The sequence below is a fragment of the Cherax quadricarinatus genome, chromosome 1 (genome assembly GCF_038502225.1).
Source record: "Cherax quadricarinatus isolate ZL_2023a chromosome 1, ASM3850222v1, whole genome shotgun sequence".
NCBI classification, from domain to species: Eukaryota; Metazoa; Arthropoda; class Malacostraca; order Decapoda; family Parastacidae; genus Cherax; species Cherax quadricarinatus.
In genome coordinates, this window is record NC_091292.1 from 78,233,481 (window position 1) to 78,257,437 (window position 23,957).

Below are 23,957 nucleotides of genomic sequence, written 5' to 3' on the forward strand. Positions count from 1 at the left end.
TTCACTTTAGCTAGTGTGTGTTGTGGCTGGTGTTCACTTTAGCTAGTGTGTGTTGTGGCTGGTGTTCACTTTAGCTAGTGTGTGTTGTGGCTGGTGTTCACTTTAGCTAGTGTGTGTTGTGGCTGGTGTTCACTTTAGCTAGTGTGTGTTGTGGCTGGTGTTCACTTTAGCTAGTGTGTTGTGGCTGGTGTTCACTTTAGCTAGTGTGTGTTGTGGCTGGTGTTCACTTTAGCTAGTGTGTGTTGTGGCTGGTGTTCACTTTAGCTAGTGTGTGTTGTGGCTGGTGTTCACTTTAGCTAGTGTGTGTTGTGGCTGGTGTTCACTTTAGCTAGTGTGTGTTGTGGCTGGTGTTCACTTTAGCTAGTGTGTGTTGTGGCTGGTGTTCACTTTAGCTAGTGTGTGTTGTGGCTGGTGTTCACTTTAGCTAGTGTGTGTTGTGGCTGGTGTTCACTTTAGCTAGTGTGTGTTGTGGCTGGTGTTCACTTTAGCTAGTGTGTGTTGTGGCTGGTGTTCACTTTAGCTAGCTAGTGTGTGTTGTGGCTGGTGTTCACTTTAGCTAGCTAGTGTGTGTTGTGGCTGGTGTTCACTTTAGCTAGTGTGTTGTGGCCGGTGTTCACTCCTTGCTACCTCCTCCAGTGAGCTTACCAATTTATCAGTTGTGTGAAAGAGACAGATTCGAATGCAGAGGCGCCGTGAGTAACTATACTTTGAATTCAATGGCACCGTGAATCATTCTGGCTTGAATTCAGCGCCACTGTGAATAATTTTGGTTTGAATCCGCCGACCTCCCTATTAAGGAGCACGGTGTCAAGCCTTTGGCAGCTTTATGGGCCTTGCTGTGAGGGATTGTGATGATTCCTGTAACGTGGCGCCAGGAGAAGCTTTATACATTCGACAACGTGGTGTAACAAGCACCCTGTAACACCATGCAAAACACCATGCAACACACCATGCAACACTCCTTCACTAGCCTGCGCGAATTTGCATACGATTCATTTTTGTCAAGAATAATGATCTCGACAACACTGCTTGTGCTCCCACAGCGCTTGGGTATAAGACATAGGGTTATATATCTCCTTTACGATAAACCTACTGTAGCGTTCCGACGATAGTTTCCTGGTTAGTAGACGTAGAGAAGAGCAGGTAGAGTAGGTGGGTGGACAGGCAAGGTAACAGGTGGGCAATCAGACAAGAAGGCAGGTAAGCCGGTGGACAAGCATGTAGTAAGTCAGAACTTGTAGCAGGTAATCTCCCAATTATGCAATTAATATTTAATATTTGTGTGTTGCTGCGTACAAGCTTGTATGACGCTGGACCAGTTTCTCTCTCTCTCTCTCTCTCTCTCTCTCTCTCTCTCTCTCTCTCTCTCTCTCTCTCTTTCACATCCACCTATGTAAGTTTACAGTACTTGAGGACTAGTTCCCGGGCCCACCTCTGTTACTGGATGTCGAACATTCACATTTGCTCTTGTATACATGGAACCATCCTCTGCCACCAACGGCGTCTTCAAACTGGGTTCCACGGAGCTCTAGCTGGGACATCAGGGAGCCCTGGGGGTTCTATGCCAGCTAGGATTTTGTGAAACTTTAGGGTTCCGTGGACTCGGGATGCGCTTGTTGGGGTTAAAGGAGGTTGTAAGGACACACCAACCAGTACAAGTATTGTTTGGGATACACCTCCATTGATGATGAGGCTACAGTATACCTCACATTGTTTCTGTCTATGTTGATTGATGTAAGTCACGGTTGTCTTGTCACGTTGCTCACCTATTGAGGTGGGGGTGGCATTGCCCCCGCATGGTTTATTTTTATGTTCAATTTTAACCGTCAATAATATAGGGAATGCCTAAAGGCAATCAATAAATTTGAAATTTCAAATCCCATTTATTTTTCAAAATTTATTACTAATAACAATTTAATTTTGTGTCAATAACTATTGATGCCTTAAAGTAATCTTGGACCAAAGGTTGTGAGAAATTCCTTGAAAGGTCAACCATCTCCAGCAAAAATTTGGTTACCAACAACCGTTTATTTAAATTGGCCTGGTCGCCGTGTGTGGTCGCCAGGTTGTGTGTGGTCGCCGGGTTGAGTGTGGTCGCCGGGTTGAGTGTGGTCGCCGGGTTGAGTGTGGTCGCCAGGTTGAGTGTGGTCTCTACTGTGTGTCTACTGTGAAGGTGAGGCGTAGTTGTTGTAGCTGGCACTGTCTACTGTGAAGGTGAGGCGTAGTTGTTGTAGCTGGCACTGTCGCCAGGTTGAGTGTGGTCGCCAGGAGGGGTTGTGTGGGGTCGCCAGGGTTGGAGTGTGGTCGCCGGTTGGGGAGTGTGGGGTCGCCAGGGTTGAGTGTGGTCTGTGGGGCCAGGAGGGGAGTGGTGGTGCCGGGTTGAGTGTGGTCGCCGGGTTGAGTGTGCCAACAAGCATCACACTTGGATAGGGGGTACAGTAACTACGGCAGGTTTAAACATTTCTCTCCAGTAGAACTGTAGTCACTGTCGCCTCCCAGACTGACCGGGGGGGGGGGGATGTGTGGGGGTGGGGGGACAAGGGATTATGAGAAAACTTAGGCTGGTTCAGTCTCCTGGCACCACCTGGGTGGGAAGGTGGAGAGGATTAACGTACTCCTGTCTAAACTATGTCTTAACAATGGAAATACCGTCTGAATGTTGGAATTATGTATCTAATTTTCGTGTGTGTGTGTGTGTGTGTGTGTACACCGACATGTTTGTGGGTGGGGGAGGGGGTTTTCGGGCTTAGCTCCTGGCCCACCTTGATCCGCACCACTGACTTCTGGTCTCTTGGGCCTAATCATATCTGCTCTTGAAGCTGTGTATTGAGTTTTACCTCCACCACTGTGTAGACTACAGCATCGCCTGTAAAGTATCTAGACGTACATAGTACACTGTCTCTACAGTAAAGGTGAGGCGTAGTTGTAGCTGGCACTGTATCTACTGTGAAGGTGAGGCGTAGTTGTTGTAGCTGGCACTGTCTTTACTGTAAAGGTGAGGCGTAGTTGTTGTAGCTGGCACTGCCTCTACTGTGAAGGAAGGGCGTAGTTGTAGCTGACACTGGCTCTACTATGAAGATGAGGCGTAGTTGTAGCTGGACTCTCTACTGTGAAAGTGTAGTTTTTGTAGCTGGCATTCTCTACTGTGAAGGACAGGTGTAGTTGCAGCTGGCACTGCCTCTCTGTGAAGGAAGGGCGTTGTTGTAGCTGGCACTGTCTTTACTGTGAAGGTGAGGCATAGTTGTAGCTGGCACTGTGTCTACTGTGAAGGTGAGGCGTAGCTGTAGCTGGCACTGTCTCTACTGTGAAGGTGAGGCGTGGTTGTAGCTGGCACTGTCTCTACTGTGAAGGAAGGGCGTAGTTGTGGCTGGCACTGGCTCTACTATGAAAGTGAGCCGTAGTTGTAGGTGGCACTCTCGACTGTGAAGGTGAGGCGTAGTTGTAGCTGGCACTGTCTCTACTGTGAAGGTGAGGCGTAGTTGTAGCTGGCACATTCTGCTGTGAAGGTGAGGCGTAGTTGTAGCTGGCACTGCCTCTACTGTGAAGGGCGTAGTTGCAGCTGGCACTGGCTCTACTATGAAGGTGAGGCGTAGTTGTAGGCGGCACTGTCTCTGTGAAGGTGAGGAGTAGTTGTAGCTGGAACTGTCTCTACTGTGAGGGTGAGACGTAGTTGTAGCTGGCACTGTCTCTGTGAAGGTGAGACGTAGTTGTAGCTGGCACTGCTTCTACTGTGAAGGTGAGGCGTAGTTGTTGTAGCTGGCACTGCCTGTACTGTGAAGATGAGGCATAGTTGTAGCTGGCACTGCTTGTACCGTGAAGGTGAGGCGTAGTTGTAGCTGGCACTGCCTCTACTGTGAAGGTGAGGCGTAGTTGTAGCTGGCACTGCCACTTCTGTGAAGGTGAGGCGTAGTTGTTGTAGCTGGCACTGCCTGTACTGTGAAGGTGAGGCGTTGTTGTAGCTGGCACTATCTGCTGTGAAGATGAGGCGTAGTTGTTGTAGCTGGCACTGTCTCTCCTGTGGTGATGATGCGTAGATGTTGTATCTGGCACTGTCCCTACTGTGAAGATGAGGCGTAGTTGTAGGTGGCACTGTCAACTGTGAAGGTAGGGCGTAGATTTTTTAGCTGGCACTGCCGTTGTTGTTGGCACTGCCTGTACTGTGAAGGAGAGGCGTAGATGATGTAGTTGAAAGTCCCCGTACTTGTCACGTCTAACGAAACGTTGAATGACTGTCTTACCCTTTTTTTCAGGGAGGGGGTTGCGTCACCTTCCCTTGGCGACGGACGACCGCAGCGTTAGTAGAAATATGTACACACTTTTAAAATTGTTACTTGCTGGAAGATCCTGTCTGGAGTCTAGCGAAGTCTTGGAAGGAGAAACGTTGTAAACCAGAGAACATTGGCTGATCAGAACTCTAATATGATGGTGGAATTTAGGAAGAAAATCACTTGAAGAAAAAATAATGAAACGTTAATTGGGACTCGGCAGAGGAAATTGCCTCGTATAGCATTGGAATCCAGGGGAAGAGAACGTTGACTGAGGTGGTGGGTAGCGTGGAGTGTAGTTGTTGCGGGGGGGCAGTGGGACACCAGTCCGTACATGTGGGAAGGCAGCAAAGGCTCAGCACCACTATGCATCCTTCACTAGTAGGTGTGAGACACTGTTTCTGAGAGCTTCGTGAGGGTGAAGGGAAGGGGGGTGGGGGTTGTACATCCTCCCTTAGATCGTACCTGATTACCTCCCATTCCCAGGTGAAGTATAAACCCCATTCCTCCTCCCGCGGGTTTAGCACTTCGTCTTAAACATAGCACTGGAGGCGCAAGACCTGGCCAGCGCCTCCAGTGTTCCTTGTCTTACTACTCTGGTCTTTGTTGGATGGTCCGAGGAGTGGTTAAGTAAAGCCAGTGATGGGCAACACTAAGAACCACTGGTATACCAGTGATGGGCAACACTAAGAACCACTGGTATACCAGTGAAGGGCAACACTAAGAACCACTGGTATACCAGTGAAGGGCAACACTAAGAACCACTGGTATACAGTGAATGGGCAACACTAAGAACCACCTGGTATACCAGTGGAAGGGCACTAAGAACCACTGGAGATACCAGAAGGGGCACTAAGCCACTGGTATAACCGGGAAGCAACACTAAGCCACTGGTTACCAGTGATGGGCAACACTTAAAGAACCACTGGTATACCGTGAAGGGCAACAACTAAGAACCACTGGTAAACCAGTGATGGGCAACACTAAGGAACTGGTAATTTACCGGTGGAATGGGCAACAAAACTAAGAACCACTGGTATACCAAGTGAAAAAAATCAACAACTGTAAGCATAAACCGTTGATTGGGCAACACTAAGAAGGCCACTGGTATGCAGTGATGGGCAAGCATAAGAAGCCACTTGGTAATACCAGAATGGGAACACAGAACCGCTTGGTATACAGTGATGGGCAACACTAAGGACTGGGTATGCGTGGGCAACATGGAACCATGGTATACCAGATGGGAACACTAAGCCACTGGTATGGGGGCCAGTGATGGGCAACACTAAGAACCACTGGTATACCAGTGATGGGCAACACTAAGAACCACTGGTATACCAGTGATGGGCAACACTAAGAACCACTGGTATACCAGTGATGGGCAACACTAAGAACCACTGGTATACCAGTGATGGGCAACACTAAGAACCACTGGTATACCAGTGATGGGCAACACTAAGAACCACTGGTATACCAGTGATGGGCAACACTAAGAACCACTGGTATACCAGTGATGGGCAACACTAAGAACCACTGGTATACCAGTGATGGGCAACACTAAGAACCACTGGTATACCAGTGATGGGCAACACTAAGAACCACTGGTATACCAGTGATGGGCAACACTAAGAACCACTGGTATACCAGTGATGGGCAACACTAAGAACCACTGGTATACCAGTGATGGGCAACACTAAGAACCACTGGTATACCAGTGATGGGCAACACTAAGAACCACTGGTATACCAGTGATGGGCAACACTAAGAACCACTGGTATACCAGTGATGGGCAACACTAAGAACCACTGGTATACCAGTGATGGGCAACACTAAGAACCACTGGTATACCAGTGATGGGCAACACTAAGAACCACTGGTATACCAGTGATGGGCAACACTAAGAACCACTGGTATACCAGTGATGGGCAACACTAAGAACCACTGGTATACCAGTGATGGGCAACACTAAGAACCACTGGTATACCAGTGATGGGCAACACTAAGAACCACTGGTATACCAGTGATGGGCAACACTAAGAACCACTGGTATACCAGTGAAGGGCAACACTAAGAACCACTGGTATACCAGTGATGGGCAACACTAAGAACCACTGGTATACCAGTGATGGGCAACACTAAGAACCACTGGTATACCAGTGATGGGCAACACTAAGAACCACTGGTATACCAGTGATGGGCAACACTAAGAACCACTGGTATACCAGTGATGGGCAACACTAAGAACCACTGGTATACCAGTGATGGGCAACACTAAGAACCACTGGTATACCAGTGATGGGCAACACTAAGAACCACTGGTATACCAGTGATGGGCAACACTAAGAACCACTGGTATACCAGTGATGGGCAACACTAAGAACCACTGGTATACCAGTGATGGGCAACACTAAGAACCACTGGTATACCAGTGATGGGCAACACTAAGAACCACTGGTATACCAGTGATGGGCAACACTAAGAACCACTGGTATACCAGTGATGGGCAACACTAAGAACCACTGGTATACCAGTGATGGGCAACACTAAGAACCACTGGTATACCAGTGATGGGCAACACTAAGAACCACTGGTATACCAGTGATGGGCAACACTAAGAACCACTGGTATACCAGTGATGGGCAACACTAAGAACCACTGGTATACCAGTGATGGGCAACACTAAGAACCACTGGTATACCAGTGATGGGCAACACTAAGAACCACTGGTATACCAGTGATGGGCAACACTAAGAACCACTGGTATACCAGTGATGGGCAACACTGACAAACACTCACTGGCTCACTGGTGCCGAGTTTTCTTTCACTTGAAAAGAAAAACGTGATTTATGGGTGAGACTTCGCCAAATATTCTGAGTGTCTCGGTTACTTAGTTGACAAAACACCCACAAATCTTTCCAAGTTTATCCTAGGATGTGTTCTGTCAATTGAGTGGTGTTTGACTTGCTAACAAGCTGCCAACACAGCCTGGTGGGTCAAAAGTTCCAGGTTGAGTATCCTGGGGTAGGGCAGATGCGAGGGGAGGAGCCAGGTCAACAGGCGGGGGGAGAAGCCAGGTCAACTGACGGGAGGAGCCAGGTCAACAAAGCCAGGTCAACTGAGGGGGGGAGAGAGCCAGATCAACAGGCGGGGAGAGGATCCAGGTAAACAGGGAGGGGAGGAAGAGCCAGATCAACAGGCGGGGAGAGGAGCCAGGTCAACAGGGAGGGGGGGAAGAGCCAGATCAGGACAGGCGGAGGGGGAGAGCCAGGTCAACAGGGGGAGGGGGGTCAGGTCAACAGGGGGAGGGGTCAGTCAACAGGTCAACAGGGGGAGGGGAGGAGTCGGGTCAACAGGGGGAGGGGAGGAGTCGGGTCAACAGGGGGAGGGGAGGTCAACAGGGGGAGGGGAGGAGTCGGGTCAACAGGGGGAGGGGAGGAGTCGGGTCAACAGGTGGAGGGGAGGAGTCGGGTCAACAGGGGGAGGGGAGGAGTCGGGTCAACAGGGGGTCAACAGGGGGAGGGGAGGAGTCGGGTCAACAGGGGGAGGGGAGGAATCGGGTCAACAGGGGGAGGGGAGGAGTCGGGTCAACAGGGGGAGGGGGAAGAGCCAGATGAACAGGCGGGGAGAGGAGCCAGGTCAAGCCAGGTCAACAGGGGGGGGGAAGAGCCAGTCAACAGGGGGAGGGGAGGAGTGTCAACAAGGGGAGGGGAGGAGTCGGGTCAACGGGGAGAGGAGCAACAGGGGGAGGGGGAAGAGGTTCAACCGGGAGGGGGGAAGAGCCAGGTCAACAGGGGGAGGGGAGGAGTCGGGTCAAGTCGGGTCAACGAGGGGAGGGGGAGGAGTCGGGTCAACAGGTCAACGAGGGGAGGGGGAGGAGTCGGGTCAACAAGTCGGGTCAACGAGGGGAGGGGAGGAGTCGGGTCAACGAGGGGAGGGGAGGAGTCGGGTCAACGAGGGGAGGGGAGGAGTCGGGTCAACGAGGGGAGGGGGAGGAGTCGGGTCAACGAGGGGAGGGGAGGAGTCAGGTCAACGAAGGGGAGGAGTCGGGTCAACGAGGGGAGGAGTCGGGTCAACGAGGGGAGGGGAGGAGTCGGGTCAACAAGGGGAGGGGAGGAGTCGGGTCAACGAGGGGAGGGGAGGAGTCTGGTCAAGAGGGGAGGAGTCAGGTCAACAGGGGATGGGAGGAGTCAGGTCAACAGAGGGATGGGAGTCAGGTCAATAGGGGGATGGGAGGAGTCAGGTCAACAGTCAGTCAAGAGGGGAGGAGTCAGGTCAACAGGGGGATGGGAGGAGTCAGGTCAACAGGGGGAGGGGAGGCGTCAGGTCAACAGGGGGAGGGGAGGAGTCAGGTCAACAGGGGGATGGGAGGAGTCAGGTCAACAGGGGGAGGGGAGGCGTCAGGTCAACAGGGGGAGGGGAGGAGTCAGGTCAACAGGGGGAGGGGAGACACAGCCGCCAGGATTTATTGTTTTTATAGTATAAGTGTGAGACGAGTGGGAGATGAGGGGGAGGGAGGGGAGAGTGGGAGATGAGGGGGAGGGAGGGGAGAGTGGGAGATGAGGGGGAGGGAGGGGAGAGTGGGAGATGAGGGGGAGGGAGGGGAGAGTAAGAGATGAAGGGATGAGGGAGGGGAGAGTAAGAGATGAAGGGGGAGAGGGGGAGAGTAAGAGATGAAGGGGGAGGGAGGGGAGAGTAAGAGATGAAGGGGGAGGGAAGGGAGAGTAAGAGATGAAGGGGGAGGGAGGGGAGAGTAAGAGATGAAGGGGAAGGGAGGGGAGAGTAAGAGATGAGGGGGAGGGAGGTGAGAGTGGGAGATGAAAGGGAAGGGAGGGGAGAGTGGGAGATGAAGGGGGAGGGAGAGGAGAGTGGGAGATGAAAGGGAAGGGAGGGGAGAGTGGGAGATGAGGGGGAGGGAGGGGAGAGTAAGAGATGAAGGGGGAGGGAGGGGAGAGTAAGAGATGAAGGGGGAGGGAGGGGAGAGTAAGAGATGAAGGGGGAGGGAGGGGAGAGTAAGAGATGAGGGAGGGGAGATGGGAGAGTGGGAGATGAGGGAGGGTAAGAGATGAGAGTGGGAGATGAAGGGGGAGAGTGGGATATGAAGGGGGAGGGGAGAGTGGGAGAGTAAGAGATGAAGTGGGGATGAGGGAGGGGAGAGTAAGAGATGAAGGATGAGGGAGGGGAGAGTGGGAGATGAAGGGGGAGGGAGGGGAGAGTGGGAGATGAGGGAGTGGGAGATGAGGGGGAGGGGAGAGTGGGAGATGAGGGAGTGGGAGATGAGGGGGAGGGGAGAGTGGGAGATGAGGGGGAGGGAGAGGAGAGTGGGAGATGGGGGGGAGGGGAGAGTGGGAGATGAGGGGGGGGAGGGAGATGAGATGGGGGGAGGGAGTGGGAGAGTGGGGGAGGGAGGGGAGAGTGAGAGATGAAGGGGAGGGAGGGAGGGGAGAGTGGGAGATGGGGAGGGAGGGGAGAGTGGGAGATGAGGGGGAGGGAGGGGAGAGTGGGAGATGAGGGAGAGGGATTGGAGAGTGGGAGATGAAGGGGGAGTATTACAACCCAGAAATCCAAATGGCCTGTTATCCCGTGTGTAATGGGAGCAAAATAAACACAGCAGAAAAAGTTTAGACTTATATTATCCTTCACCAATTTAGAACAGCAATATGTACACTATGTACAGAGATAAGTATAGTGCACTCCACGGTAAGCAAGGCAGAAATAGAAGCCACAAGATAGCAGACCGTGCTTCAACCAGCTCTAGAATCGGAATGACATGGGCAGACAGGAGTGCGGTACCCACATAACCTCTGCGATTGCCAAAACCATCTTCTTATTGGCTAGAACCTGGTCACTAGTTGAACGACGGGGCCCCATCATCAACTCTTAGCAACCTGGTTCGCTGGTTGGGGGAGATAGCCTATAAATGAGGGTGTGTACATGCGCCGAATAAAGGTTACGTACTCTTTGCATGCCACACCCCACCCCGAGAAGGCTCAGGATTAGGCTGCCACCTCCCAGTGGTAACCGTGCCGCCATGGCACAAAATAATGGGACCGCCTTTCCTCTCCACCATCCAACTCTTAGAGCTCAGCTTTTCTCGTGACCAAAAGCCAAACCCTAAACTTAGAGTGAGACAGCAGTCAGACAGGCTAGCATAGGTCCAAGATACAGGCGGACGGTAGCCCGCATCCCCTCACTAAAAAAAAAAACCCACACCAGGGGATAAAAAAAAAGCGTGGAAAGGGGTTACCACAAATAACATCCTAACCTAAATAAAATATTATACTCTAGATAAAGAGTCTGCCAACATATTTTCTTTGCCGGCAATATATTTAATGGAAATATTATAGGGCTGCAGCCTTAGCGTCCAGCGCATAAGCCTTGTGTTGTGGTTCTTCATGGCTTGGAGATATACTAGAGGATTGTGATCACTGTAGACTGTGACTGACCACCTGCGATGTCTGGCCCACAAACATCGAAATGCTCCAAAGCCAGTACCAGCGCGAGGGCTTCTTTTTCAATGGTAGAGTAAGCCCTCTGATGTGGCTGGAACTTGGCTGAAAAGTATGCTACAGGCTGCAACTCCTTGTTCCCGATTTGTAATAGTACTGCCCCAACCCCAGACTCACAAGCATCAACCTGTAATGAAAAAGGTTTGGAGAAGTCTGGAGACAAGAGAATGGGTGCAGTACACAATCTTTTTGCTTTATTAAAAGCAGTGTTACAGTCTGAGGTCCAATTATAGGGAACTTTGTGACTGGTAAGAGAGGTAAGAGGGGCTACAATACCTGAGAAATTCTTACAGAATCTTCTGTAAAATCCTATCATGCCTAGGAAACGAAGAGATTTCCTCTCATGAGGAACTGGATAATCTTTAATAGAAAGAACTTTAGCAAGTTTAGGTGCAACTTTACCACTACCTACTTCATGGCCTAGAAAAGTGACAGTGGCCTGGCCAAAGGAAGATTTAGATAAATTAACTGTTAAATGGGAACTCTTAAAGGTCTCAAAAAGAGCCTCAAGTCTAAGTAGGTGTTGATCCCAAGTATCAGACACCACAACAATATCATCTAGGTACGCTGCCGTGCCTTCAAGTCCGTTAATAGCCTGATGGATAAGTTTCTGGAATGAAGAGGGGGAATTTTTCATTCCACAGGGGGTAACTGTGTATTGATAATGACCTGGAATTACGAAGGCAGAGATTTCCTTCGCCTTATCTGTCAAAGATACCTGATAGTAGCCTTTAAGGAGATCTAACTTGGACACAAAAGTAGCCTTACCCACAAAGTCAATTACGTCATCCAGACGAGGAAGAGGGTAAGCATCTGTAATGGTGACCTCGTTCACCTTACGGTAGTCTGTACACATACGAAACCCTCCATCAGTCTTCTTCACAAGGATGCACGGTGAAGCCCATGGACTAGATGACTCCTCCACTAAACCATGCTTTAACAAAAATTCTACTTCCTGCTGAAGTAGCCTTTGCTTTTCAGGATTAGCTCTGTAGGGGGAGAGTTTAATTGGTTTATAGTTTCCCACATCTACATCATGATAACCTAACGTACATTTTTTCGGCACATCCGAAAAAATATTAGGATATGACTGTAGAAGCTCCGTTAAATTTGTTGCTTGCATTTCAGATAATCCCTCCATTAAAGGGCTAGGATCCTTGAGGAGGACAGAATTTGAAAGTTTAATATTAATTTCAGAGATAGTGCAAAGAGTCAGAGTCGTCCTCAGAAGTAGAGGACAGTCATTACTGGGACTTTATCTGCTGTATGAAAAGCCTTTATTTGATTAATGTGGTAAGTTTTAGTTTTTGAAGTCTTATCAATGGGAGCTACCACATAATTTAAATCAGATAATCTACTTACAATCTGCATAGGTCCCGTAAATCTAGCTTTCAAGGTGTGGCCAGGTATAGGTTCCTGCACCAACACCTTGTCTCCTGGATGGAAGGAGCGGAATTTTGTACTTCTGTCATACCTCTGTTTCATCTTACTTTGAGCTGTCTTTAGGTTAGCCTTGGCTAACTGACGTGCCACCTGCAACCTTGAAGACGGGTTGTAGAGTGTTGAGCTAACGTCTTCTCCCATCCATCCTTCTTTGAGCACCCGAAGAGGACCTCGTACATTGTGCCCAAAGATCAGCTCAAAAGGACTACCCTGTAGACTCTTGCACCGTCTCTCGTACTGAGAACAGCAACAAAGGTAGTGATTCATCCCAGTCTGTAGGAAAGTGCATGCAAAAAGTTCTCATCATAGTTTTTAATGTCTGATGGAATCTTTCCAAGGCGCCTTGGGACTGAGGATGATAGGCAGTGGATAAGTTGTGGATTATCCCTAACCTAGTTAATACTTCCCTAAATGCTTTGGCAGTGAAGTTAGTACCTTGATCACTTTGAATAGTTTTAGGAATGCCAAAACAAGAAATTAATTTGGTTAAAGCTTTGAGAATAGTATTAATACTACGCATGGGAATTGCTTCAGGGTATCTGGTTACTTTATCCATAATCGTAAATAAATACTGATTTCCAGACTTTGACCTAGGTAGTGGGCCTACACAATCTATAATTAAATCTGCAAAAGGTTCTCCATCAGCAGGTATAGGTTGGAGAGGTGCAGGTTTAATGGAATGTCCAGGTTTCCCAACTTGCTGACATTCTCGGTAACACCTAATATGATTCTCCACATCTTTAATTTTGACCAATAAAATTCTTTTGTGATTCTATACAAGGTTTTTGTAATTCCTAAGTGACCTCCTAATGACGTATTATGAGCTATATTTAATTGAGGTCTATACTTTGTTGGAACTACTAACCTGTTAAACAATTGCCGGCCCTCTATCTCCTTACCAGTCTGTGCAGATCAAATAATCTTTTTTAACTTCATACTTGACCGGATGACCCAAAGAGGATTTACCCATGGCTGCCTGAAAAGCGAATTTTAAAGAAGGGTCCTTTCGTTGTTCCTCCCGGAAGGACAGTCCCTCGGGCATGGAAACAGAGACATCTGGCAATCCTGCAACCTGGGGATAGGTCAACATTCTCTCCAGACAACCCTTAGGATGTTGCCCGAGTTATAGCCAACACCGGAGCAGAATTAATCATAGGTTCAGGACACGAACTAACAGTAGTAATGTTATTACCCAGTAATAACATGGCATCTTTCATGGGAAATCCTTTTGAGACACCTACAGTCAAGTACCCAGTGTAATATTTGCACTGTACATAAATTTCATGCAAAGGAACAGAATATATAGCTCCTCCAAATGCTTCCAATAAAACAGAGGAATTCAAAGAAGTATTCTCTGAAAGGGGTAATATTCCTTCTCTTACAAGTGAGCAATATGCTCCAGTATCTCTAAAGGTCTTTACTTTAATTGTTTGAGTTTTCCTGAAGGGAAATAAGACTCTTGCAATAATAAGGGGCCATACCTTTTTCTACTTCTCTAGGGGACATGTTACTAGGGATATTAGAGATTTTCCCAATGGGTTGGGGTTTATGGGGGCAGTTGGGACGGATGTGACCTACTTTGTTGCAGAGGAAGCAGACGACAGGCTTGCCCTTTACTCCCTGTTGACGTTGCAAATGGTGTCGTTCTGGATACTGTTGTCGAGATGCACCATGAGTTTTTTGCCTCTCCGCAGGTGGACCATATGTTGAGAAACGCGGCTCACCAGGTGACTTAGTTGGCTGACGTAGACGTTCTCCCTCCGGCTGGCACTTTATTCTCCAAGGTTGACGATCTCTGCTCATGCCAGGCTGTTGAAAAGAGAGACGGGACCGCTCGGACAAGGAGCGGTTAGTTTCGAAGGTATCAGCCAACCTGGCTGCCTCCAATGCAGTGGTTAAGTCACGATCCTGCAGAAAGACTCTAACCTCTGGTCCCACAGACTCCAGCAGGTTATCAATCAGAATAAGCTGCACTAGCTCCTCAAAGGTAGAGACACCACTTGCTTTATACCATCTGGTAAAAGCTTTGGTTTGCTGTCTCACAAAGTCCACTAAGGATTGACCAAGCTGTCGTCTGCCCAGCTTAAAATTTCGTTTATTTGGCTGGGATACATGTATATGCTCCCAACACTGTGGTCTTCACTACTTGATAATCAGAAAATTCAACGTCATTTAATACTGACGTAAATTCCTGTGCCTTACCCAATAATGTTGTATGAACCAACGATGCCCAATGCTGTTCCGGCCACCTTAAGGCTCGAGCCTGATTTTCGAAGCTTTCGAAAAATTGCTCTGGTTCGGCCTCATTGAAGCGGGGAACAAACTGTACTCCTTTCTGTAAACTAAAATTATTTACAGAATGCGAAAACTGCCTCCTTTCTCTTTCCCTATCATATTCTTCCCTTGCGAATGCTCTCTGTTCCCTAGTTTGCTCAAGATAAATTTTTGCCAGCTCAAGTGCCAACGACGCTGATTCACCCCGAGACAACCCAGCTGCACTATACTGACCATTTTGCTCCGTAGGTGTATCATCTTCCTCCTGCGGGAACAGGAGTTTTTGCCCTAGCTCCCGTAGAGGGAGGAGTCTGATGTGCCATCTCTTCTTCTATAAGTTTGTCAGCAATCAGTGAACGCAGTTGCGCAGCTGTGAGAGTGCGTTTGTATGTAATGCCAATGGAACGAGCAATTTGCCAACAACGCTGTAGGGACAATTTAGGTAGGTTATGCAAAGTATATGCCGACACCAGACGTCTGACTCGTCTAGGTGGCATAAGTTATTCGCTATGCACAGTACGATTGCAGAATACCCCAACGTAACACGTTAATTTGCAGAACACGCTTAGCTATGCACAGTACGATTGCAGAATACGCATACAAGCAAAGCCGACTGCAAAATTCTCCACACCGAACAGGCTAGTAACAACTGACACGCAAAATTTGTAAAGCAATGCCAGACAGCTACACTGTTCTAGAAGATTGACCGTAGCGAAGCGAGCACACCGAACAAGCTAGTAGCGAGCTGTTGAACGATCACACAATAGCAAGGCTGATCATAAAGCAACTGACACGCAAAATTTGTAAAGCAATGCCAGACAGCAAGCTGCACAATGTTCCTGCTACGAGCTTCACCCTAAACTCAACCGTTTCTCTAAGTCCAGCTCCAGCTCTCGGACAGGCGACCCATATTACAACCCAGGAATCCAAATGGCCTGTTATCCCGGGTGTAATGGGAGCAAAATAAACACAGCAGAAAAAGTTTAGACTTGTATTATCCTTCACCAATTTAGAACAGCAATATGTACACTATGTACAGAGATAAGTATAGTGCACTCCACGGTAAGCAAGGCAGAAATAGAAGCCACAAGATAGCAGACCGTGCTTCAACAAGCTCTAGAATCGGAATGACAAGGGCAGACAGGAGTGCGGTACCCACATAACCTCTGCGATTGCCAAAACCATCTTCTTATTGGCTAGAACCTGGTCACTAGTTGAACGACGGAGCCCCATCATCAACTCTTAGCAACCTGGTTCGCTGGTTGGGGGAGATAGCCTGTAAATGAGGGTGTGTACATGCGCCGAATAAAGGTTACGTACTCTTTGCATGCCACAGGGAGGGAGGGGAGAGTGGGAGATGAGGGGGAGGGAGGGGAGAGTGGGAGATGAGGGGGAGGGAGGGGAGAGTGGGAGATGAAGGGGGAGGGAGGGGAGAGTGGGAGATGAGGGGGAGGGAGGGGAGAGTGGGAGATGAGGGGGAGGGAGGGGAGAGTGGGAGATGAGGGGGAGGGAGGGGAGAGGGGGAGGGAGGGGAGAGTGGGAGATGAGGGGGAGGGAGGGGAGAGTGGGAGATGAGGGGGAGGGAGGGGAGAGTGGGAGATGAGGGGGAGGGAGGGGAGAGTGGGAGATGAGGGGGAGGGAGGGGAGAGGGGGAGGGAGGGGAGAGTGGGAGATGAGGGGGAGGGAGGGGAGAGTGGGAGATGTTGGGGGAGGGAGGGGAGAGTGGGAGATGAAGGGGGAGGGAGGGGAGAGTGGGAGATGAGGGGAGGGAGGGGAGAGTGGGAGATGAGGGGGAGGGAGGAGAGAGTGGGAGATGAGGGGGAGGGAGGGGAGAGTGGGAGATGAGGGGGAGGGAGGGGAGAGTGGGAGATGTAGGGGAGAGTGGGAGATGAGGGGGAGGGAGGGGAGAGTGGGAGGTGAAGGGGAGAGTGGGAGATGAGGGGGAGGGAGGGGAGAGTGGGAGATGAGGGAGAGGAGAGTGGGAGATGAGGGAGAGGAGAGTGGGAGATGATGGGGAGGGAGGGGAGAGTGGGAGATGATGGGGAGGGAGAGGAGAGTGGGATATGAGGGGGAGGGGAGAGTGGGAGATGAGGGGGAGGGGAGATGAGGGGGAGGGAGGGGAGAAGTGGGTGTTGTGGGGTAGGGAGGGGAGAGTGGGAGTTGAGGGAGAGGAGAGTGGGAGATGAGGGAGAGGGAAGGGAGAGTGGGAGATGAGGGGGAGGGAGGGGGGAGTGGGAGGTGAGGGAGAGGGAGGGGAGAGTGGGAGGTGAGGGAGGGAGAGTGGGAGGTGAGGGAGAGGGAGGGGAGAGTGGGAGGTGAGGGAGAGGGAGGGGAGAGTGGGAGGTGAGGGAGAGGAAGGGGAGAGTGGGAGGTGAGGGAGACGGAGGGGAGAGTGGGAGGTGAGGGAGAGGGAGGGGAGAGTGGGAGGTGAGGGAGGGGAGAGTGGGAGGTGAGGGAGAGGAAGGAGAGTGGGAGGTGAGGGAGAGGAAGGGGAGAGTGGGAGTTGAGGGAGAGGAAGGGGAGAGTGGGAGGTGAGGGAGAGGAAGGGGAGAGTGGGAGGTGAGGGAGAGGAAGGGGAGAGTGGGAGGTGAGGGAGAGGAAGGGGAGAGTGGGAGGTGAGGGAGAGGGAGGGGACAGTGGGAGATGAGGGGGAGGGAGGGGAGAGTGGGAGATGGGGAGGGAGGGGAGAGTGGGATATGAGGGGGAGGGAGGGGAGAGTGGGAGGAGAGGGTGTGGAGTGTGGGAGTTGTGGGGGAGGGAGGGGAGAGTGGGAGATGAAGGGGAGGGAGGGGAGAGTGGGAGATGGGGAGGGAGGGGAGAGTGGGAGATGGGAGGGAGGGGAGAGTGGGAGATGGGAGGGGAGAGTGGGAGATGAGGGAGGGGAGTGGGAGATGAGGGAGAGGGAGGGAGGTGGGAGTGGGAGATGAGGGAGAGGGAGGGAGGTGAGAGTGGGAGATGAGGGGGAGGGAGGGGAGAGTGGGAGATGAGGGGGAGAGGGAGGGGAGAGTGGGAGATGGGGAGGAAGGGATGAGCGGGAGATGTTGGTGGGAGGGGAGAGTGGGAGATGAGGGAGGGGAAAGGGGGAGGGAGGGGAAAGGGGGAGGAAGGGGAGAGCGGGAGATGGGAGGGAGGGGAGTGTGGGAGATGAGGGGCAGGGAGGGGTGGGAGATGGGGAGATGAGGGGAGGAGAGGGGGATAAGGGGGAGAGTGGGAGATGAGGGGGAAGGAGGTGAGAGCGGGAGATGAGGGGGAGGGAGGGGAGATGATGGGCGAGAGGGAGATGAGGGGGAGGGAGGGGAGAGTGGGAGATGGAGGGGAGAGTGGGAGATGAGGGGGAGGGAGAGGAGAGTGGGAGATGAGGGGGAGGGAGGGGAGAGCGGGAGATGAGGGGGAGGGAGGGGAGAGTGGGAGATGAGAGGGAGGGAGGGGAGAGTGGGAGATGAGGGGGAGGGAGGGGAGAGTGGTAGATGAGAGGGAGGGAAGAGTGGGAGATGGGAGGGATGGGAGGGAAGAGTGGGAGATGAGAATGAGGGAAGAGTGGGAGGTAGGGGAGGGAAGAGTGGGAGGGATGAGTGGGAGATGAGGGAGGGATGAGTGGGAGATGAGAGGGATGAGTGGGAGATGAGAGGGAGGGATAAGTGGGAGATGAGAGGGAGGGATGAGTGGGAGATGAGAGGGAGGAGTGGGAGATGACTGTTGGGGTGGGAGTAGTGTCTGAGTCATGTAAGTCTCACACACACACACACACACACCTACCTCACTAGTTTTTAGATCTTGTATATTCTCAACTTGGCCTGAGACTAAACTTTCCTAGTAACCTGATTAACCAGGCTGTTACTATTGCAGCCTACATAACCACCGCAAACTTGGTGATCCTACACACGCTACAGAAACTTGTCTAACTCTCACCAAAGAACAATAATTCTTACACATTCTGTGCTTGTCACCCCCTGGTTGTCACTTTGTTGATTCTTCACTTCCAGCTACACTTCTCACTCCAGTAAGTTGTTGTGGCAGCACTTCCTACCACACTTCTCACTGTAACAAGTGTTGTGGTGTAGTGTGTATGTCAAGGATCTGGCCTTCAAATATATTTCATGTTTATATTTCTAGAGATGTTTCTCGTTATTGCTGGAGGGAGCACATAGTGAGTGCTTTGAGGCATTCCAAACACTTCAGAAGTTTTACTGACCGTACAGACAAAGGATGTGTGTACATCATCTCGCTCAGATATCTTGCCTGTTGTGAGCACACATCAATACCTAATCTACTGAGCACACATCAATACCTAATCTGTTGTGAGCACACATCAATACCTAATCTGTTGTGAGCACACATCAATACCTAATCTGTTGTGAGCACACATTAATATCTACCCCAAGAGCACAAGTACTTTAAAGAGCACCATCACTGGTGTCCCATTTCTTGTGTTGACTCTTGTAACACTGTGGTAGCTAGAGGTGGAGCAGAGTTATACATGAGAAGACATCTCGTAGTGTCAGTGAGGGCAGTAGGCGCTACTTACCACATTGTTTACAAAAGCCTAGGCAATAATTTGGCTTAGCTTTATTATTCCTGTTAGGTAAATGGACGCAGATGTCAAAGCCGTAGCGGCTTTGACAAGCCGCTACGGCTTGACAGAGTTCCTGGAGAGCAAAACGTTGTCAAGAACAACTGGTCAAATTAGCTGCATCTGTCTCCGTTTAATATTTTAACGGAAATTCTACCGTTATTAACAGCTTTCCCTCCTTTCCTCGGATCAAACCTTGATTGCATAAATATACCAGCATATACTATTTAAATATATTTATATATTGAAACTCCGATTGATTTTAGTATAAGATCTTGCAAACTTCTTTGTAAAGCTTTGTGTGTGTGTGTGTGTGTGTGTGTGTGTGTGTGTGTTGTGCCGAATAGGTAAAATTGGTCTATTGGCAAGAGCTCACTTATATTAAGTCCTAAAATTTTCTCTTATACTTTTAAAGATGTATTTTTCATTGATGTTAATGCAAAAATTAGTAATATTGTACCAAAAGAACCTTAGAAAACTTGCTCTTGTTATAACGTTAGGTAAGTTTTCTAAGATTCTTTTGGTACAACATTATTAATTTTTACATTAACATAAATGAAAAAAAACATTTAAACGTACAAGAGAAAATTTAGAAAGGACTTAATTTTAAATAATTTCTTGCTAATTGACCAATTTTACCTATTCGGCACGATATTATATATATATATCCATCCGATAAAATTATTTTTAATATGTTTCCTTAATAGTTATATCTTCTTGTTTCAGGTCCGTGAGAAGTAAGTGTTTGTGGAAGTGTGGGAGAGTTTGCAAGGTTCTCAGTGTCTTTGGTAAGTGACTGTTGTACGTGTTCTTGGACCTTGGTAAGTAGCTATGTGTGTTTGTGTGTATGTGTGTGTGTTTGTTTTAAGTGTGAGTGAACTTGTATAACCTTATTCACCTTCACACTTCAATAGCGCCGTTATTGTTGGCGTATTCTAATATCTGTTGTCGAACCGTCGTTGGCTTTTACTGTTTATCTCTGTTGAATAAGTGAATTCTGTTATTGTTTAACCATCTTGTTACTGACTGTTGTTATCCATTGTTTAACTAGTTACTGACTGGTGTCCTTCACTAACTGGCATTGTCTTGACGTTACTAAATAACTACTACTGCTACTACTGATAGTATATTTGAGGACTCGGTAACTGATACGTACTATTGACTGAGTGTCAGAGTTAACGACAGACAAGTGTTCCACAACGCCAACAATGACTCTAAAAACACATATATAAAGGAGGCATGGCACTTCAAGGTACTCTTAGTGGTTCAAGGCACTGTTAGTGGTTCTTCAAGGTGTTGTTAGTGGTTCAAGGTGCTGTTAGTGGTTCTTTAAGGTGTTGTTAGTGGTTCTTCAAGGCACTGTTAGTGGTTCTTCAAGGTGTTGTTAGTGGTTCAAGGTGTTGTTAGTGGTTCAAGGTGCTGTTAGTGGTTCTTCAAGGTGTTGTTAGTGGTTCAAGGTGCTGTTAGTGGTTCTTCAAGGTGTTGTTAGTGGTTCAAGGTGCTGTTAGTGGTTCTTCAAGGTGTTGTTAGTGGTTCAAGGTGCTGTTAGTGGTTCTTCAAGGTGTTAGTGGTTCAAGGTGCTGTTAGTGGTTCTTTAAGGTGTTGTTAGTGGTTCTTCAAGGCACTATTAGTGGTTCTTCAAGGTGTTGTTAGTGGTTCAAGGTGCTGTTAGTGGTTCTTCAGGGCACTGTTAGTGGTTTTTCAGGGCACTGTTAGTGGTTCTTCGAGGCACTGCTAGTGGTTCTTCGAGGCACTGTTAGTGGTTCTTCAGGGTACTATTAGTGGTTCTCCGAGGCACTGTTAGTGGTTCTTCAGGGCACTGTTAGTTCTTCGAGGCACTGTTAGTGGTTCTTCGAGGCATTGTTAGTGGTTCTTCGAGGCATTGTTAGTGGTTCTTCGAGGCACTGTTAGTGGTTCTTCAGGGTACTATTAGTGGTTCTCCGAGGCACTGTTAGTGGTTCTTCAGGGCACTGTTAGTTCTTCGAGGCACTGTTAGTGGTTCTTCGAGGCACTGTTAGTGGTTCTTCAGGGCACTGTTAGTGGTTCTTCAGGGCACTGTTAGTAGTTCTTCGAGGCACTGTTAGTGGTTCTTTAGGGCACTGTTCTTCAGGGCACTGTTATTAGCTCTTCGAGGCACTGTTAGTGGTTCTTCGAGGCACTGTTAGTGGTTCTTCAAGGCACTGTTAGTGGTTCTTCAAGGCACTGTTAGTGGTTCTTCGAGGCACTGTTAGTGGTTCTTCGAGGCACTGTTAGTGGTTCTTCGAGGCACTGTTAGTGGTTCGTCGAGGCACTGTTAGTGGTTCTTCAGGGCACTGTTAGTGGTTCTTCAGGGCACTGTTAGTGGTTCTTCAGGACACTGTTAGTGGTTCTTCAGGACACTGTTCTTCAGGGCACTGTTAGTAGTTCTTCAGGGCACTGTTAGTTCTTCGAGGCACTGTTAGTGGTTCTTCAGGGCACTGTTAGTAGTTCTTCGAGGCACTGTTAGTGGTTCTTCAGGACACTGTTCTTCAGGGCACTGTTAGTGGTTCTTCAGGGCACTGTTAGTAGTTCTTCGAGGCACTGTTAGTGGTTCTTCAGGGCACTTAGTTCTTCGAGGCACTGTTAGTTGTTCTTCAGGGCACTGTTCTTCAGGGCACTGTTAGTTCTTCGAGGCACTGTTTGGTCAGCTCTGACTTCAGTTTTCCTGTATCGAACTATGTAGTTTTACGTGTTCTCTTCCACTTATTTTTCTCTTGCATTAATTTTCATTCTGTCTTTCTTCCCGTTTTTGTATTCCTCTCCGTCCCTCGCTTTACCTCCCATCTTCACCTATCTTCTCTTAATTTTATATAGTCAGTTTGTCATGTAGGATCAAGTTGCATCACTCTCACTCTGAGGTTGACCTCTGTTGCTCGCTGATAATACGTATTTAAGTCATAATGATTTGATATCAGCAACACCGCTATCTTGCTGCACCACTCGCTTCCACTGCCACCACCACCACCACCACCACCACCACCACCACGGCTACTGCCACCACCACCACCACCACGGCTACTGCCACCACCACCACCACCACCACGGCTACTGCCACCACCACCACCACCACCACCACGGCTACTGCCACCACCACCACCACCACCACCACCACCACGGCTACTGCCACCACGGCTACTGCCGCCGCCACCACCACCACCACCACCACCACCACCACGGCTACTGCCACCACCACCACCACGGCTACTGCCACCACCACCACCACCACGGCTACTGCCACCACCACCACCACGGCTACTGCCACCACCACCACCACGGCTACTGCCACCACCACCACCACCACGGCTACTGCCACCACCACCACCACCACGGCTACTGCCACCACCACCACCACGGCTACTGCCACCACCACGGCTACTGCCACCACCACGGCTACTGCCACCACCACGGCTACTGCCACCACCACGGCTACTGCCACCACCACGGCTACTGCCACCACCACCACGGCTACTGCCACCACCACCACCACGGCTACTGCCACCACCACCACCACGGCTACTGCCGCCACCACCACCACCACCACGGCTACTGCCACCACCACCACCACCACCACGGCTACTGCCACCACCACGGCTACTGCCGCCACCACCACCACCACCACGGCTACTGCCGCCACCACCACCACCACCACGGCTACTGCCGCCACCACCACCACCACCACGGCTACTGCCGCCACCACCACCACCACCACGGCTACTGCCGCCACCACCACCACGGCTACTGCCGCCACCACCACCACGGCTACTGCCGCCACCACCACCACCACGGCTACTGCCGCCACCACCACCACCACGGCTACTGCCGCCACCACCACCACCACGGCTACTGCCGCCACCACCACCACCACGGCTACTGCCGCCACCACCACCACCACGGCTACTGCCACCACCACCACCACGGCTACTGCCACCACCACCACCACGGCTACTGCCACCACCACCACGGCTACTGCCACCACCACCACGGCTACTGCCACCACCACCACGGCTACTGCCACCACCACCACGGCTACTGCCACCACCACCACGGCTACTGCCACCACCACCACGGCTACTGCCACCACCACCACGGCTACTGCCACCACCACCACCACCACGGCCACTGCCACCACCACCACCACCACCACCACCACCACCACCACCACCACCACCACGGCTACTGCCACCACCACCACCACGGCTACTGCCACCACCACCACCACGGCTACTGCCACCACCACCAACACGGCTACTGCCACCACCACCAACACGGCTACTGCCACCACCACCAACACGGCTACTGCCACCAACCACCAACACGGCTACTGCCACCAACACGGCAACTGCCACCAACACGGCTACTGCCACCACCACCACCACGGCTACTGCCACCACCACCACCAACACGGCTACTGCCACCAACACGGCTACTGCCACCAACACGGCTACTGCCACCAACACGGCTACTGCCACCAACACGGCTACTGCCACCAACACGGCTACTGCCACCAACACGGCTACTGCCACCAACCACCAACACGGCTGCCACCACCACCAACCACCAACACGGCTACTGCCACCACCACCAACACGGCTACTGCCACCACCACCAACACGGCTACTGCCACCACCACCAACACGGCTACTGCCACCACCACCAACACGGCTACTGCCACCACCACCAACACGGCTACTGCCACCAACCACCAACACGGCTACTGCCACCAACCACCAACACGGCTACTGCCACCAACCACCAACACGGCTACTGCCACCAACCACCAACACGGCTACTGCCACCAACCACCAACACGGCTACTGCCACCAACCACCAACACGGCTACTGCCACCAACCACCAACACGGCTACTGCCACCACCACCAAC

At 50.6% G+C, this 23,957-nt stretch overlaps 1 protein-coding gene across 2 annotated transcripts in view; it reads left to right on the forward strand.

Moving 5' to 3' along the window:
- LOC138852415 (uncharacterized) overlaps positions 1 to 23,957 on the forward strand; it is a 738,964-nt gene that overhangs the window by 674,809 nt on the left and 40,198 nt on the right. The window contains exon 3 of one of the 2 annotated variants that reach the window (XM_070082996.1): positions 19,785 to 19,795. The exons of the other annotated variant lie outside the window; for it this stretch is intronic. The gene's annotated coding sequence lies outside the window, so the exon portion shown is untranslated. The remainder of the gene's footprint in view (positions 1 to 19,784; positions 19,796 to 23,957) is intronic. 2 annotated transcript variants of the gene reach the window in all.